The 14,818-nt window shown below is 48.0% G+C and overlaps 1 pseudogene; it reads left to right on the top strand.

The window, feature by feature from the left end:
• The first annotated feature begins 5,317 nt into the window (after positions 1-5,317).
• On the top strand, positions 5,318-8,190 carry LOC103637380 (uncharacterized; annotated as a pseudogene).
• The last annotated feature ends 6,628 nt before the right edge of the window (positions 8,191-14,818 follow it).

Below are 14,818 nucleotides of genomic sequence, written 5' to 3'. Positions count from 1 at the left end.
CCTCGTTGTCGAGCTTGGAGGCGTCGATGGGTGTTCGACTTGGAGTAGCCTCCTCCTTCTTTTCTTCCGTCGCCTTGAATGCGACGGGTTGTGCCTCGGGCGTGGAGGAGGTGCCTTGCTCGATGATTTTCTTTGAGCCTTTAATCATTAGCTCAAAGCTCACAAATTTTCCTATAACCTCCTCGGGAGACATTAGCTTATATCTAGGATCACCTCAAATTAATTGAACTTGTGTAGGGTTAAGAAATACGAGGGATCTAAGAATAACCTTGACCATCTCATGGTCATCCCATTTTTCGCTCCCGAGGTTGCGCACTTGGTTCACCAAGGTCTTCAAGCGGTTGTACATAGCTTGTGGATCCTCCCCTTGGTGAAGCATGAAGCGACCGAGCTCCCCCTCGATCGTCTCCCGCTTGGTGATCTTTGTCACCTCGTCTCCCTCGTGCGCGGTCTTGAGTACGTCCCAAATTTCCTTCACACTTTTTAACCCTTGCACCTTATTATACTCCTCTCGACTTAGAGAGGCGAGGAGTATAGTGGTGGCTTGGGAGTTAAAGTGGTGAATTTGGGCCACCTCGTCTGAGTCGTAGTCTTCATCCCCTACGGATGGTACCTGTACACCAAATTCAACAACATTCCATATGCTTGTGTGGAGTGAGGTTAGATGGTGCCTCATTTTGTCACTCCACATATTATAATCTTCACCGTCAAAAATCGGTGGTTTGCCTAATGGAACGGAGAGTAAAGGAGTATGCTTTGAAATGTGGGGGTAGCGTAGGGGGATCTTACTATACTTCTTGCGCTCTTGGCGCTTAGAAGTCACGGACGGCGCATCGGAGTCGGAGGTCGATGGTGATGAAGAGTCGGTCTCGTAGTAGACCACTTTTCTCATCCTCTTGTGCTTGTCGCCTCTCCGATGCGACTTGTGGGAAGAGGATTTCTTCTCCTTCCCCTTCCCTTTGTTGGAGGAGCTCTTCTTCTTCTCCTTCCTCTTGGTGCGGGACTCTTCCGATGAAGTGTTCCCGTGACTCGTAGTGGGCTTGTCGTCGGTCTCCATCTCCCTCTTGGTGTGATCTCCCGACATTACTTCGAGCGGTTAGGCTCTAATGAAGCACCGGGCTCTGATACCAATTGAAAGTCGCCTAGAGGGGGGGTGAATAGGGCGAAACTGAAATTTACAAAATTAATCACAACTACAAGCCGGGTTAGCGTTAGAAATAATAATGAGTCCGAGAGAGAGGGCGCAAAACAAATCGCAAGCGAATGAAGAGTGTGACACACGGATTTGTTTTACCGAGGTTCGGTTCTCGCAAACCTACTCCCCGTTGAGGAGGCCACAAAAGCCGGGTCTCTTTCAACCCTTACCATCTCTCAAACGGTCCCGCGGACCGAGTGAGCTTCTCTTCTCAAACCAAACCGGGAACAAAGCTTCCCCTCAAGGACCACCACACAATTGGTGTCTCTTGCCTTGATTACAAGTGAACTTTGATCACAAGAACAAATGAGAAAGAAAGAAGCAATCCAAGCGCAAGAGCTCAAAAGAACACGGCAAATCTCTCTCGCTAATCACTAAAGCCTTGTGTGGAATTGGAGAGGATTTGATCACTTGAGTGTGTCTAGAATTGAATGCCTAGCTCTTGTAAGTGGTTGAGAAGTGGAAAACTTGGATGACTTGAATGTGGGGTGGTTGGGGGTATTTATAGCCCCAACCACCAAACTAGCCGTTTGGTGGAAGCTGTCTGTCGTATGTCGCACCGGACATGTCCGGTGTGACAGCCACGTCACCAGGCCGTTAGGGTTCCGACCGTTGGAGCTCTGACTTCTGGGCCCGTCTTGATGTCCGGTGGCGCACCGGACATGAACTGTAGGGTGTCTGGTGCGCCAGCATGGGCGTCCCTGACCTCTGCGCGCGCTGCCGCGCATTTAATGCGCTGCAGGTAGCCGTTGGCGCCTGAAGTAGCCGTTGCCCCACCGTTACACCGGACAGTCCGGTGTACACCGGACATGTCCGGTGAATTATAGCGGAGCAGCCGTTGCGAATTCCCGAGACTGGCGAGTTCAGAGCCGCGTCCTCTTGGAGCACCGGACACTGTCCGGTGTACACCGGACAGTCCGGTGAATTATAGCGCGCCGGCTCTGCGAATTCCCGAAGGTGAAGAGTTTGAAGTCGGTCTTCCCTGGTGCACCGGACACTGTCCGGTGGCACACCGGACAGTCCGGTGCGCCCGACCAGGGTGCCTTCGGTTGTCCCTTTGCTCCTTTGTTTGAACCCTTTTTCTTGGTCTTTTTATTGGCTTATGGTGAACCTTTGTACCTATAGAACTTATAAACTTGGGCAAACTAGTTAGTCCAATTTATTTGTGTTGGGCAATTCAACCACCAAAATTAGTATAGGAAATAGGTGTAAGCCTAATTCCCTTTCAGCAGGCATGATCGACGTGGTCGCGCGTGGCGCCGGCGGGGTCGACGGCGTCGCGCGGGGTGCGGAGATGGGCGCGAGCTGTGGCGTCGTGGCTGCACGAGGAGCAGGTAACGACGCAAGACGGGGCGCCGAGGGTGGGGGGATCCGGGTCGGACTCGAGGAGGGAGTCAAGATCGGTGGGTGGGGTGGAGCCTGGAAGGGGAAACACATCTTCGTCGAAGACGACGTGACGAGAGATGATGATGCGGTGGGAGGCGAGGTCCAGACACCGATACCCCTTATGGTCAGAGGAGTAGCCAAGGAAGAGGCAGCGGGTGGAGCGAGGAGAAAGCTTATGATGGGCAGTAGCGGAAGTGTTAGGGTAGCAGGCATAGCCGAACACGCGAAGGTGGTCGTAGGTGGGGGCTGTGCCGTACAGGGCGAAGTAGGGAGTAGGTTGGCTCACCGCCTTGGAGGGAAGACGGTTGAGGAGGTGGGTGGCGGTGTGCAGGACCTCTGCCCAGTAGCTAGCAGGGAGAGACGCCTTGAAGAGAAGGCAGCGGATCATGTTGGTGGTGGTGCGTATCATGCGCTCTGCCCGGCCGTTCTGGGCGGAGGTGTAGGGGCACGAGAGACACAACTGAATGCCACTGGTCAGGAAGAATGACCGAGAGGCGTGGTTGTCGAACTCGCGGCCGTTGTCGCACTGTAGTGCACGGACCTGGCGCTAGAACTGGGTGGATACCCAGGCGAAGAAGTGGGTGAGGGTGGTAAACATGTCGGACTTCAGCCGAAGGGGGAAAGTCCAAAGAAAATGGGAGTAGTCGTCCAGAATGACCAGGTAGTATTTGTAGCCAGAGAGGCTAAGCACAGGAGACGTCCAGAGATCACAGTGGACAAGATCAAAGGCCTGAACAGCCCTAGACGTGGAAGTGGAAAAAGGAAGACGGGAGTGATGGCCGAGCTGACAAGCATGACAGAGGCGCTCAGAAGAGCCCCGAGTATAGGATATGTCTGAGTGGTCGGAAAGCTGGGACATGACGTCAGGTCCAGGGTGCCCGAGGCGACGGTGCCAAATAGCGGAGGAGGTGGTGGTAGTAGCAAGAGCATGTGATGTGGTGGTAGTAGTAAGTGCAGGAGATGAGGCTACTCTGGTGTGGGGAGGGGAGGGCAAGTGAAGAGAATAGAGGGGACCGGAGCTGTCACAACGAGCGATCACAGCATGTGTGGGAAGGTGGCGTATGGTGAGACCCCAGGGTTCGAACTCCATAGAGCAGTGGTTGTCACTAGTGAAGCGACAAACCGAGAGGAGGGGATGAGTCAGTCCGGGAGCAACAAGGACGTCGTTAAGGCAGAATGGTCCTGGAAGAACCGATGCACCTACTAAGGTGACCGGGAGGGTGGAACCGTTGCCTACAATGATGGAGGAAGGATGTGAGGGGTGTGGTGGATGGGAGTGGAATAACGAACTAGTAGTGGGGGTAGTGTGGAAGGAGGCCCCGGAGTCAACCACCCAATCGACGGGAGAGGGAGACAGAGGGGAGGCCGTAGGGTGCGCAGAAAGGGCCAGAGGAGCGCTGACGTGGTTACTAGGAGGGGAGGGGGACAAAGGGGGCTCGATTGCCAGGGAGGGGCAGTGGAGCGACGGCAGCCGACGCTGGGAGGTGGGGGTGCCGACGGCTGGTTTGGAAAAAAAAAGAAACCCTACCTCTGATACCAAGTTAGAATGTGAACCCTAACCGTAACAGGGGTTGGGTGATATATTAATAGGCTGAGTAAACTAGGTCAGGCCCATTACAGAGGGGTGAGATGGTCATTACACGGGGAAGACCCCAAACCCTAAACGGGTATTCTAACACCGAGAATACGCTTGCCCTGAAAAAGGCGAGCAAGCAATGAGCACTTGTGTTTGTTTTTGGTGAGCAAGAACCATAGTAGTATGCAAACAGTGTGCCCATCGTCCACGCACGTCAGTGTTTCCTTTAAGCCAAAGGACACACAGGTGTTCAACCTAGGAGCGACCAGTGATGCCCAATAACAAACCCTGATATGACGATAGAAATATACGAAAAAACTAAATAAAAGCCGAGGAACGATACACAGTTCGCTTCGACACCGCTTACTGACGTCCGGAAGATGCCACTCCTTCCGTTTGCAGTGCTTATGTTTTTTACGCAACGGTAGAAGCTCTGCATTTCAAATAACTAGTCTAAGGGGCATGTAATGACCCCTTTTGTGTACATAAGTGTTTAACTCGTTACAAGGTCCAAACAACCTAAATAAGGTAATATCATATCCTGACAGATTTTAGACACTATATTGTCGATTCTTGTTGACTCCGATGAAATTTGGACCTCAAACCAGTATCATTAGTTAGGTAATGATGTTATCTTTTCATCCATACGTGGATCATCGAAAACGGAGTCTGTATGCATCCTAGACATCCGTTTTACTACAGATTCGTCCTAGATTCCGAGAAAACCTCGAACTTAGCACGGATTGAGAGTCCAACTTAATTTGGACGTCCTTGCTAGCTTGCAAAAGTTGTGGTTAAGGAGGACATCAAAAAACTTTTTATGGCTTGTTCGTTTTAATCTTAATCCATATGATTTGAACAGGATTGAGTAGGTTTAAATCCTCAACAAGCCAAAATCTCTCATAATTCCTCCCAATCATGTCTCCAACTGATCATAAGGCCGCTAGTGGAAGAGTTGGAAATTGCATCAAAGGTGAAGGTCATCACTACCGGAATCTGGCTCTTTGTCGAGTGCTCGGCGCTTTGCCGAGTGCTTTTTGTCGAGCACTCGACAAAGAATTCATGCTGAGGGACCGCTGCGACTTGACCGAGGGACTAGAGTCACCGGGTGACTAGATGTGGTGGATGACACCTAGGACACAAACTCGCGCGAGGACGTGATGGAGCGAGACGTGTCGCTGGCACGGTCGAGGACTGGCGGGACACGTGTCCAGGACATATGGGACGCGCATGCGGTATGCTACTCACGATGGTTTGGTGGTTGATCCTCGAAAAACAACCCAACACTATGGACAGAGGGTTTTTGACCGAGTTTGGACTCAAAACTCGGTTGTGGCAGTTCCAGCGGGAATCAGAGGCGGCACGTGGCATCACCGTGAAGGGTGCATCAAGGCAAAGCAGCTTCGTGTGGAGCGCATGACCGTCAGATCAAAATATTAAGAGTTGGTCTATTTCGCCCCCGGCTAAGTGGAAATGTTCTATGTATCTAGGGGTAGTTTAAGAAATAGTAATAACCCTATATAAATAGAAGGGTAGGGCTGGTTGTTTCAGCCATTTCATTTGCTTAAGGTTTTAGCACCAGTTGTTTTCTATTCCCTAGAGTACCCAGTTTTGTAGCCATAGATCTGCAGCGCTTTGAACCTTCACGTCTGTGTTTTGTAATCATCATCGATTAATCCGAGGAAGGGTGGTCGGTTTCGCCCACGGCTTTGGTTGGCTCTCAATCTCAGTTTTTATTCTTGCTGAAATTTTGAGTCTCTTTGCTCATGTGTTCTTCCCTCTCCTCTCTTTGTGATCTTGTGAAAACTCCTCTCTTTGTGATCTTGTGAAAAACCATCGGGTTCTTATGTGAGGATTTGGTTTGGGGATTGATTAGTGCTGAGTTATACTTTTGGAATCACGACATACACCCTATTTTTGTAGATTTTGGTTGTGATTTGAAAAGAACTCAGTTTGAACTCGTTCTAAAAAACCCCGATTCTAACCGTATTTTCAAATCTACAATTGATTTACAAATCCAATTGAGCTAAAAATTTGAGCAGACCTTGAAAAAACTTTTGTCAAGATGTGTGTAAATTTCATCTCAATTGGAGTTCATTTGGTTTAGTTTCGCATCCGAGAACTAAATTTCGTGTTGCTGAAATCAACACTAGTTCGCGACAAGGTTTTGGACCGATTCGGACTTTTCGGTGTCCGATTTGCGATCCATTTGTTTTGCTGGTCTCATGTGAGTATTAGAAACATTTTGAAATCATGAGACCACCGATTCGCTGATATGCATTTGGTTTGATCGTTTTCTCTGTCTCAATTAAAGTGAAGTGCTCAATCTCGGTTTTTAGCACCAAAAGTTTGATTGGCTCCCATTTACCTCTCTGGTCGCATCATTGGTCCTTCAGTAAAAATATCATGCACCATGCATAATGTCGTGCCATCCCACTCATTTCTCTACTACTAATTAAGTACCTATTGTAGGCGTCCACAATTCCCAATGGCGCACGGTTCTGCTGTCCCTCCGCCCTCCCACGCTCCCTCTGTGCTGCATCAACGCCCGCAGGTTCTGCCTCTCCCTATCACTGCGTCGCCTGCCCCCGCCACACCCCTCCCCGTCGCTAGGGTGCGGCGCCGCCTCTCGGCCTCGCCTCCGCGCTCGCCGACGACTCGTCCTGCTCCGACCTCCTCCCGCCTTTCCCAGTCCCCGGCGGCCACGACGCCTTCCTCCTCCGCGACCCGCCGCCGCCGCCTCTGACGCCGCGGATCCCCGCCGCTAAGAGCTGCCCGTCGCCCGTTGCTATCAGCAGTGTCTTCAGCGAGTTTCGTGACCCGGCGCCGTCTCTTGCGACCCCTGACGACACTGCGGCGGCGCTTGACGAGCCCAGGGATCTTGGCTTCGACGATGACGACGGTTTCGACGTTGATTCTATTCCGTGCGCAGCATCTTCAGCGAGTTCCGTGACCCTGCACCGTCTCCTGCGACCCCTGACGACGTTGCGGCGGCGCCTGACGAGCCCAAGGATCTTGGCTTCGATGATGATGACGGTTTCGACGCCGATTCTATTCTGTGTGGCGTCGACCAGAGCGCGGCCGAGGGCATCGATGGCATCTTGGGTAAGCTCTCTATGGAAAACAACGGGGCGTCCGTATCAGGCTCAAGCGTTGACTCCAACATGCCCGGATCCAAGATGCACCCCTACCTCAGGAACCTTATGGTGCTCAGGCTCAGCTTCCGGCAGGATTAGAATATCATCATCAATCAAGCGCTGAAGCGGCATAATGTCGATCCTGAATTGTGGATGTGCCCTGCCATACCTGTGAAAGACATTACCCCGGCACCACCGCCTTCAGTGGCAATGGCGAAGGTGACAGACAAGAAGAAGATTAAGAAGAAGTCACTGGGGACAATATACGAGGAGGAGAGTCCTGAGCCTGCCAATGGCGACGACGATGGAGCTTTGGCACTGCCAGAGATAGGATTGGGGCTTAGCTTGAATACTAACGGGGTGCTCAAGGCGTGGTGTGGCAGAGGCTCTGCGTTTGCTGATGGCAATGGGCCTGACTTGCCATTGTCCCCTGCTCATGTGGTAGTAAGTATTTCCAGCTTATCTAAAGATATAAAAGATCTTACATTTCCAGTTAAAAATTAAAGATGGCTAGAGCTCTTGGAACCCTGAGTTATACCTGCTATTAGTTCATATCGTCTGGTAAGTAGAATCTATTTCACTTCAATAGAAGTACAGATCGTCTGTTGTTTTATATCAGCAGTGATCAGAAAATCTTGGCATGCATTACTTTGTTTCAGTCCCTTCGCATTTCTTGTCAATGGCAGATTTCTCCCAGAAGAAAATTTGTGTCTGAAATTTGCTAATATGAAATAGTACAGTATGCCCACCAGTACTTGACTTTACTGGCTCAATGGGCCAGGTAGAAGGAAATTCCAATTGGTTGTTTTCTTTGAGTTGAATCATTATAACAAACTTAGCCCTCATTATGTTGTATCTGCAGTTTTTGAATTCAATTGAAGTAAAAGGAAATATCATAGTTTGGTCCTTTCGTGAAATTTTTTTGTCCAATTTTTTGTCCTTGTAGGTTTTTCCGTTGCATTAGAAAACACTGTAGGCAACTGATTTTCTAACATGCCCCTATCAGAACTTCCTCCGAGACCATTGCTTGAGATCTTGGCACGAGAACTACGTCGACGACTGGTAATGTGATTCTTGCGCCTTCGTTTTTCCCCTGTTCAGACTTTAGAGTGAATTAGTCTCATTTTGCTTTTTCCTTTCACCTGATTGGCAGGGTCTTAGACTATTCAACATTGATATGATTAGGGAGCACGAAACAAGAGACCAGTTTTATGTCATAGACATGAACTACTTTCCTGGTATGTGGCTGCTTCCTTGCGTTGCCTCTCCGTTTGCAAGGAAGGGTGCTCCCAGCCCCCATCGTGCCCCTTGGCCCCTCCCAACCCTCGTCGTCGTAACAGAGGTATATTCTGCCCTGAATAAAATGATTTCTGTTGTATTGTACTTACACGTGTTTTTATAAGGATGTAAGGAGGGCCCAAAACCTCGCCCCAAATCGACGCAGACCTACCATCGCGCATTTGGGTGTTCGCTTAATCGTCCTATTTAAATCAGCAGGGTGCTGCTAAAGCCAGCGGATGACGTGGTGATCCCGCTGGAGCAGTCCATCACGCCGGTGCTTCAGGACTTTAAACTACTTTCCTGGTATGTGGCTGCTTCCTTGTGTTGCCTCTCCATTTGCAGGGAAGGGTGCTCCCAGCCCCCGTCGTGCCCCTTGGCCCCTCCCAACCCTCGTCGTCGTAACGGAGGTATATTCTGCCCTGAATATAATGATTTCTGTTGTATTGTACTTACACGTGTTTTTATAAGGATGTAAGGAGTGCCCAAAACCTCGCCCCAAATCGACGCAGACCTACCATCGACACACATTTGGGTGTTCGCTTAATCGTCCTATTTAAATCAGCAGGGTGCTACGACAAGCCAGCGGATGAGCGTGGCGATCCCGCTGGAGCAGTCCATCACGCCGGTGCTTTAGGACTTTATGAATCTCAACATATTCTATCTACCAGTGTATTACTGTGGAGGTGAGGAGCTTATGGTGATCAGGTCGTTGTAAGGGTATTTCATCCCTCTATTGCTTTGGTCTTTCTTGTTGCGTCTGATGATAATGAAGTTTGTATTATTTGTTGCTCTTAGAGTTCTATGATTTGCGCTACAGCCTCATCGTCGACTCCCACATCCATGAGACCACCTAGGAGTTGCTCGTGTACAACTAGCTCTACCAATTCGAGGGATACATAAGTGGGAGGTATTGATATACAAATCTTTTTAGTTAATAGATGGCTAACAACTATCTCTACTACTAATTAAGTACCTATTGTAGGCGTCCACAATTCCCAGTGGCGCACGGTTCTGCCGTCCCTCCGCCCTCCCGCGCTCCCTCCGCGCTGCATCAACCGACAAAGCTAATTTAACCAAACAATTACAACAGCAGATTTTAAAAAACCTGTATATTAAGTAGGTGTAGGTGACTCACACGGTTTGATTATTTGCTGGACTCTGTACCATGGTTTGTAGTTTATACTACATCCGATGCAAGAAAGAATAAAATTATAGTTCTGGAATTAAAGTTCAATTTTGTTCTCACAATGCAGAGTTCTGGAATTAAAGTTCAATAATACAGTTCTCAGCCACCATGTTACATGTGCCTCCTTCAAAAAGGATTGTGTTATTAGAGTTCAATATTAGAGTTTAGTACTGGTACCTGGTACTCCTTTTTTGTGCTACTGCTCTACTTCGCCCATCAAAAATATAGTAGCTTGTATGACTGCACACCTGATGTGGTAGATTAAATCACTCTACACAGCCACCTATTTTCTTAGCTAAATGTGTGTGTGGTGCGAGCAGAAGGTTCTTTTGTCTACGTGTTGTTCAGTTGTGGTGTGTGCCTATAGGTAGAGCTCAAACCAACATATAAGACATTTTGAGTACTTAAGATGCATTGTTTTCTCTATGCCACCCCTCTTCCACAAGGTAGGCATATCCATCCATCCTACATATTGAATTAGTGAAACATTGCTTGGTTGATAAGAAAGAACTATTTTTGAGAGATTCTTGCTGTCAGGGGGGTGGAGTAACATATTCCTGGATTTTTAGTTCTTCAAACCAGAGCGTTCTATGAAACATGATGCGGCTATCAGGTTGAACTGTTTTATATATCTTTCAGTTTGGACAGTCATATTTCACATTCATTGGAAACAGCTAACCTAAACGCTTTCAAGGCATAACCATAACCTTTTAAGTCTTTGTAATTTTTTCTCCTCCAACTGCATTTGCATTTTTAAATACATCACGTGTCCCATAGTCTATTAGCTAGGTGCTAAGGCAAATAGGAAAGTATGGCTATTTTTATATGTGATTTTAGCTTTTCAATGCAGCAACTACAACTTCTTTGCAACTCTATTTTCCATCTCATGTTTTCAGTACTGAGGGAGGTGCCGGGGGAGAAAAATTTTCTCAGTTTGGCGCTGATTTATCAAGGTGCGTACATGCTTGTGTTCAGTTTGCTTGTTGCTCAGTGCTTGCTTGAGCCTAAATACAAAATCAACTGTACTGCAAAAAATGTATTGAAATGGCATACTTGATGCCAATGTGTTTAGTGTGCTTGCTGTTCAATGTGCCTGTTGTTCAGTGCTACATGTGTTCCTTGTTCAGTCATATTTCATATAGCTGTCAATGTGTTCCATGTTCTCTGCAGAGGGCATGAGATTCTGAAAGGGAAATGTGCCCTTGGGCCATTTCTAAGTATTTTGGTGATTTAGTGTCCAACACAAGTGCCGAAGTGTAAAAAGGTGGACAAAGTACAAATCAAGGATAAAGGTATGTTTCTCAGACTTAGTACATTGTTTTATGGACTAATGTATTGTGTCTAAGTGCTGAAAACAGGAAAAATCCAATTGGAAATGTCTTGGCTCGAGCAGCCAAGACTCTGCTGAGTCTGGGTGCACCGGACAGTGTCCGGTGGTGCACCGGACAGTGTCTGGTGCGCCAGGCTGGCTCGAGCGAAGTGGCCGCTCTCGGGAATTCACCGGCGACGTACGGCTATAATTCACCGGACTGTCCGGTGAGCCAACGGTCGGCCGGGCCAACGGTCGGCCGCGCAATCTGCGCAGGACACGTGGCCGAGCCAACGGCTAGAAGGGGGCACCGGACTGTCCGGTGTGCACCGGACATGTCCGGTGCGCCAACGGCTCTCAGGCTACCAACGGTCGACTGCGCCATTTTTGGAAGGAAATCGGGCACCGGACAGTGTCCGGTGTGCACCGGACTGTCCGGTGCTCCAGTCGACAGAAGGCAAGATCAGCCTTCCTAGATTGCTCTCAACGGCTCCTAGCTGCCTTGGGGCTATAAAAGGGACCCCTAGGCGCATGAAGGAGGACACCAAGTATTCCTACAACATTCCTAAGCACCAAGACATCGATTCCGCGCCTTTGATTCTTTGCGATAGCAATTAGAGCTCTAGTTGAGTGGTGAACTCATTGAGTTGTGTTGTGAGCTCTCGTTGCGACTTGTGTGCGTGGTGTTGCTGTGATTTCTTGTCTTGAGTGCGTTGCTAATCCCTCCCTTGCTCTGTGTTTCTTTGTGAATTTCAAAGTGTAAGGGCGAGAGGCTCCAAGTTGTGGAGATTCCTCGCAAACGGGATTGAGAAAAGCAAGCAAAACACCGTGGTATTCAAGTGGGTCTTTGGACCGCTTGAGAGGGGTTGATTGCAACCCTCGTCCATTGGGACGCCACAACGTGGAGTAGGCAAGCGTTGGTCTTGGCCGAACCACGGGATAACCACTGTGCCATCTCTGTGTTTGATCTCTTGTGGTTATTGTGTTTTGACTCCTCTCTAGCCACTTGGCAATTATTGTGCTAACGATTAACCAAGTTTTGTGGCGTAAGTTTTCAAGTTTCACAGGATCACCTATTCACCCCCCCCCCCTCTAGGTGCTCTCAATTGGTATCAGAGTTGTTCTCTTCACAAAGGGACTAACCGCCCGAAGAGATGGATCCTAAGGGGAAGGGAATCGTGATCAACGACAAAGAGAAGGAATCCTTCGTCAACGAGCCGAAGGATGACAAGCCTACCGACTCCGGCTCGGGCCATAGACGGAGAGATGGGAAGAAGAAGAAGACAAGGCGCATCAAGGAAATTGTCTACTACGACGACAGCGATGAGTCTACTTCTTCCCAAAAAGACGACGACCACAACGACTACGAGAGAAGGAAACCGGTCAATTCGAACTTTTCTTTTGATTACTCTCGTATTCCTCAAAGTACAAATGCTCATTTATTATCTATTCCACTTGGTAAACCTCCTCATTTTGATGGAGAGGACTACAGATTTTGGAGTCACAAAATGCGTAGTCACTTGTTCTCTCTCCATCCTAGTATATGGGAGATTGTAGAGAGTGGAATGCACTTTGATAGTTCGGATAGTCCCATGTTCATTAATGAGCAAATTCATAAGAATGCACAAGCTACTACTGTTCTTCTAGCTTCATTGTGCAGGGATGAATACCACAAAGTGAGCGGCTTGGATAACGCCAAGCAGATCTGGGACACCCTCAAGATTTCACATGAGGGGAACGACGTCACCTTGCTCACCAAGATGGAGTTGGTGGAGGGCGAGCTTGGACGATTCACGATGATAAGGGGCGAGGAGCCGACACAAACACACAACCGGCTCAAGACCCTTATCAACAAAATAAGGAGCTACGGAAGCACGCGATAGACGGACCACGACGTTGTCCGACTGATGCTAAGGTCCTTTACCGTTCTTGATCCTCATTTGGTGAATAATATTCGTGAGAATCCCAGGTACACCAAAATGTCGCCCGAAGAAGTCCTTGGAAAATTCGTAAGCGGGCGAATGATGATCAAGGAGGCGAGGTACGTGGACGACGCATTGAATGGTCCAATCACCGAGCCTCAACCCCTTGCTCTCAAGGTAACAAGAAGCAAGGAGGCGCTACCTAGCAAAGTGGCACAAATTGAGGCGGCCGGACTTAATGATGAAGAAATGGCCCTCATCATCAAAAGATTCAAGACGGCGCTAAAGGGTCGCAAGGGGCAGCCAAGCAAGACCAAGACAAAGGGGAAGCGCTCATGCTTCAAATGTGGTAAGCTTGGTCATTTTATTGCTAACTGTCCCGACAATGATAGTGACCAGGATCAAGGGAACAAGAGGGAGAAGAAGAAGAACTATAAGAAGGCAAAGGGCGAGGCACATCTTGGCAAGGAGTGGGATTCGGATTGCTCCTCGTCCGACTCCGACAATGAAGGACTCGCCGCCACCGCCTTCAACAAGTCATCCCTTTTCCCCAACGAGCGTCACACATGCCTTATGGCAAGGGAGAAGAAGGTATGTACTCGAAACTCTACTTATGCTTCTTCAAGTGAGGACGAATCTAGAGATGAGGATGAAATAGATTATTCATGTTTATTTAAGGGCCTAGATAGAACCAAGGTAGATAAAATTAATGAATTGATTGATGCCTTGAATGATAAGAATAGGCTTTTAGAAAAACAAGAGGACTTGTTGTATGAAGAACATGACAAATTTGTAGAAGCACAAAAATCTCATGCCTTAGAAATTAAGAGAAATGAAATGCTTTCTTGTGAATTATCTTCTTGCCATGAGACGATTTCTAGCTTAAGGAGCATTAATGATAATTTGAATGCTAAGTTAGAAATAGCTAGTAAATCAACAACTTGTGTAGAAAATGTTGTTATTTGCAATAGATGTAAAGATTTTGATATTGATGCTTGTAGTGAACACATAGCTTCTATTGCAAAATTAAATGATGAAATGGCTAGTCTTAATGCCGAACTTAAGGCTAGCAAAAGCGATTTTGATAAACTGAAATTTGCTAGGGATGCCTACACGATTGGTAGACACCCCTCAATTAAGGATGGGCTTGGCTTCAAGAGGGAAGCCAAGAACTTAACAAGCCATAAGGCTCCCATCTCCGCCAAGGAGAAAGGGAAGGCCCCTATGGCAAGTAGTACTAAAAAGAACCATGCTTTTATGTACAACGATAGAAGACAGTCTCATAGGAGTTGTAATGCTTTTGATTCACATGCCTATGATTCTTATGCTATGTATGCTTCCAGTTCTTCCTATATGCATGGTAGAGATATGCCTAGGAAAAATATTCATCATGTGCCTAGAAAGAATATTGTTCATGTTCCTAGAAAAGTTATGAATGGTCCCTCTACAATTTATCATGCTTTAAATGCTTCCTTTGCTATTTGTAGAAAGGATAGGAAGATAGTTGCTAGGAAATTAGGGGCAAAATGCAAGGGCGATAAAACTTGCATTTGGGTCCCTAAGGAAATTGTGACTAACCTTGTAGGACCCAACAAGAGTTGGGTACCTAAGACCCAAGCCTAAATTTGCCTTGCAGGTTTATGCATCCGGGGGTTCAAGCTGGCTTATCGACAGCGGATGCACAAACCATATGACGGGGGAGAAGAAGATGTTCACCTCCTACGTCAAGAATAAGGATTCCCAAGATTCAATCATATTCGGTGATGGGAACCAAGGCAAGGTGAAAGGTTTAGGCAAGATTGCAATATCAAATGAGCACTCTATCT

The sequence above is a fragment of the Zea mays genome, chromosome 8, assembly GCF_902167145.1.
Source record: "Zea mays cultivar B73 chromosome 8, Zm-B73-REFERENCE-NAM-5.0, whole genome shotgun sequence".
Classification (NCBI taxonomy): domain Eukaryota; kingdom Viridiplantae; phylum Streptophyta; class Magnoliopsida; order Poales; family Poaceae; genus Zea; species Zea mays.
Note: the sequence above shows the minus strand (reverse complement) of the source record. Positions and strands in the feature narration are given on the sequence as shown.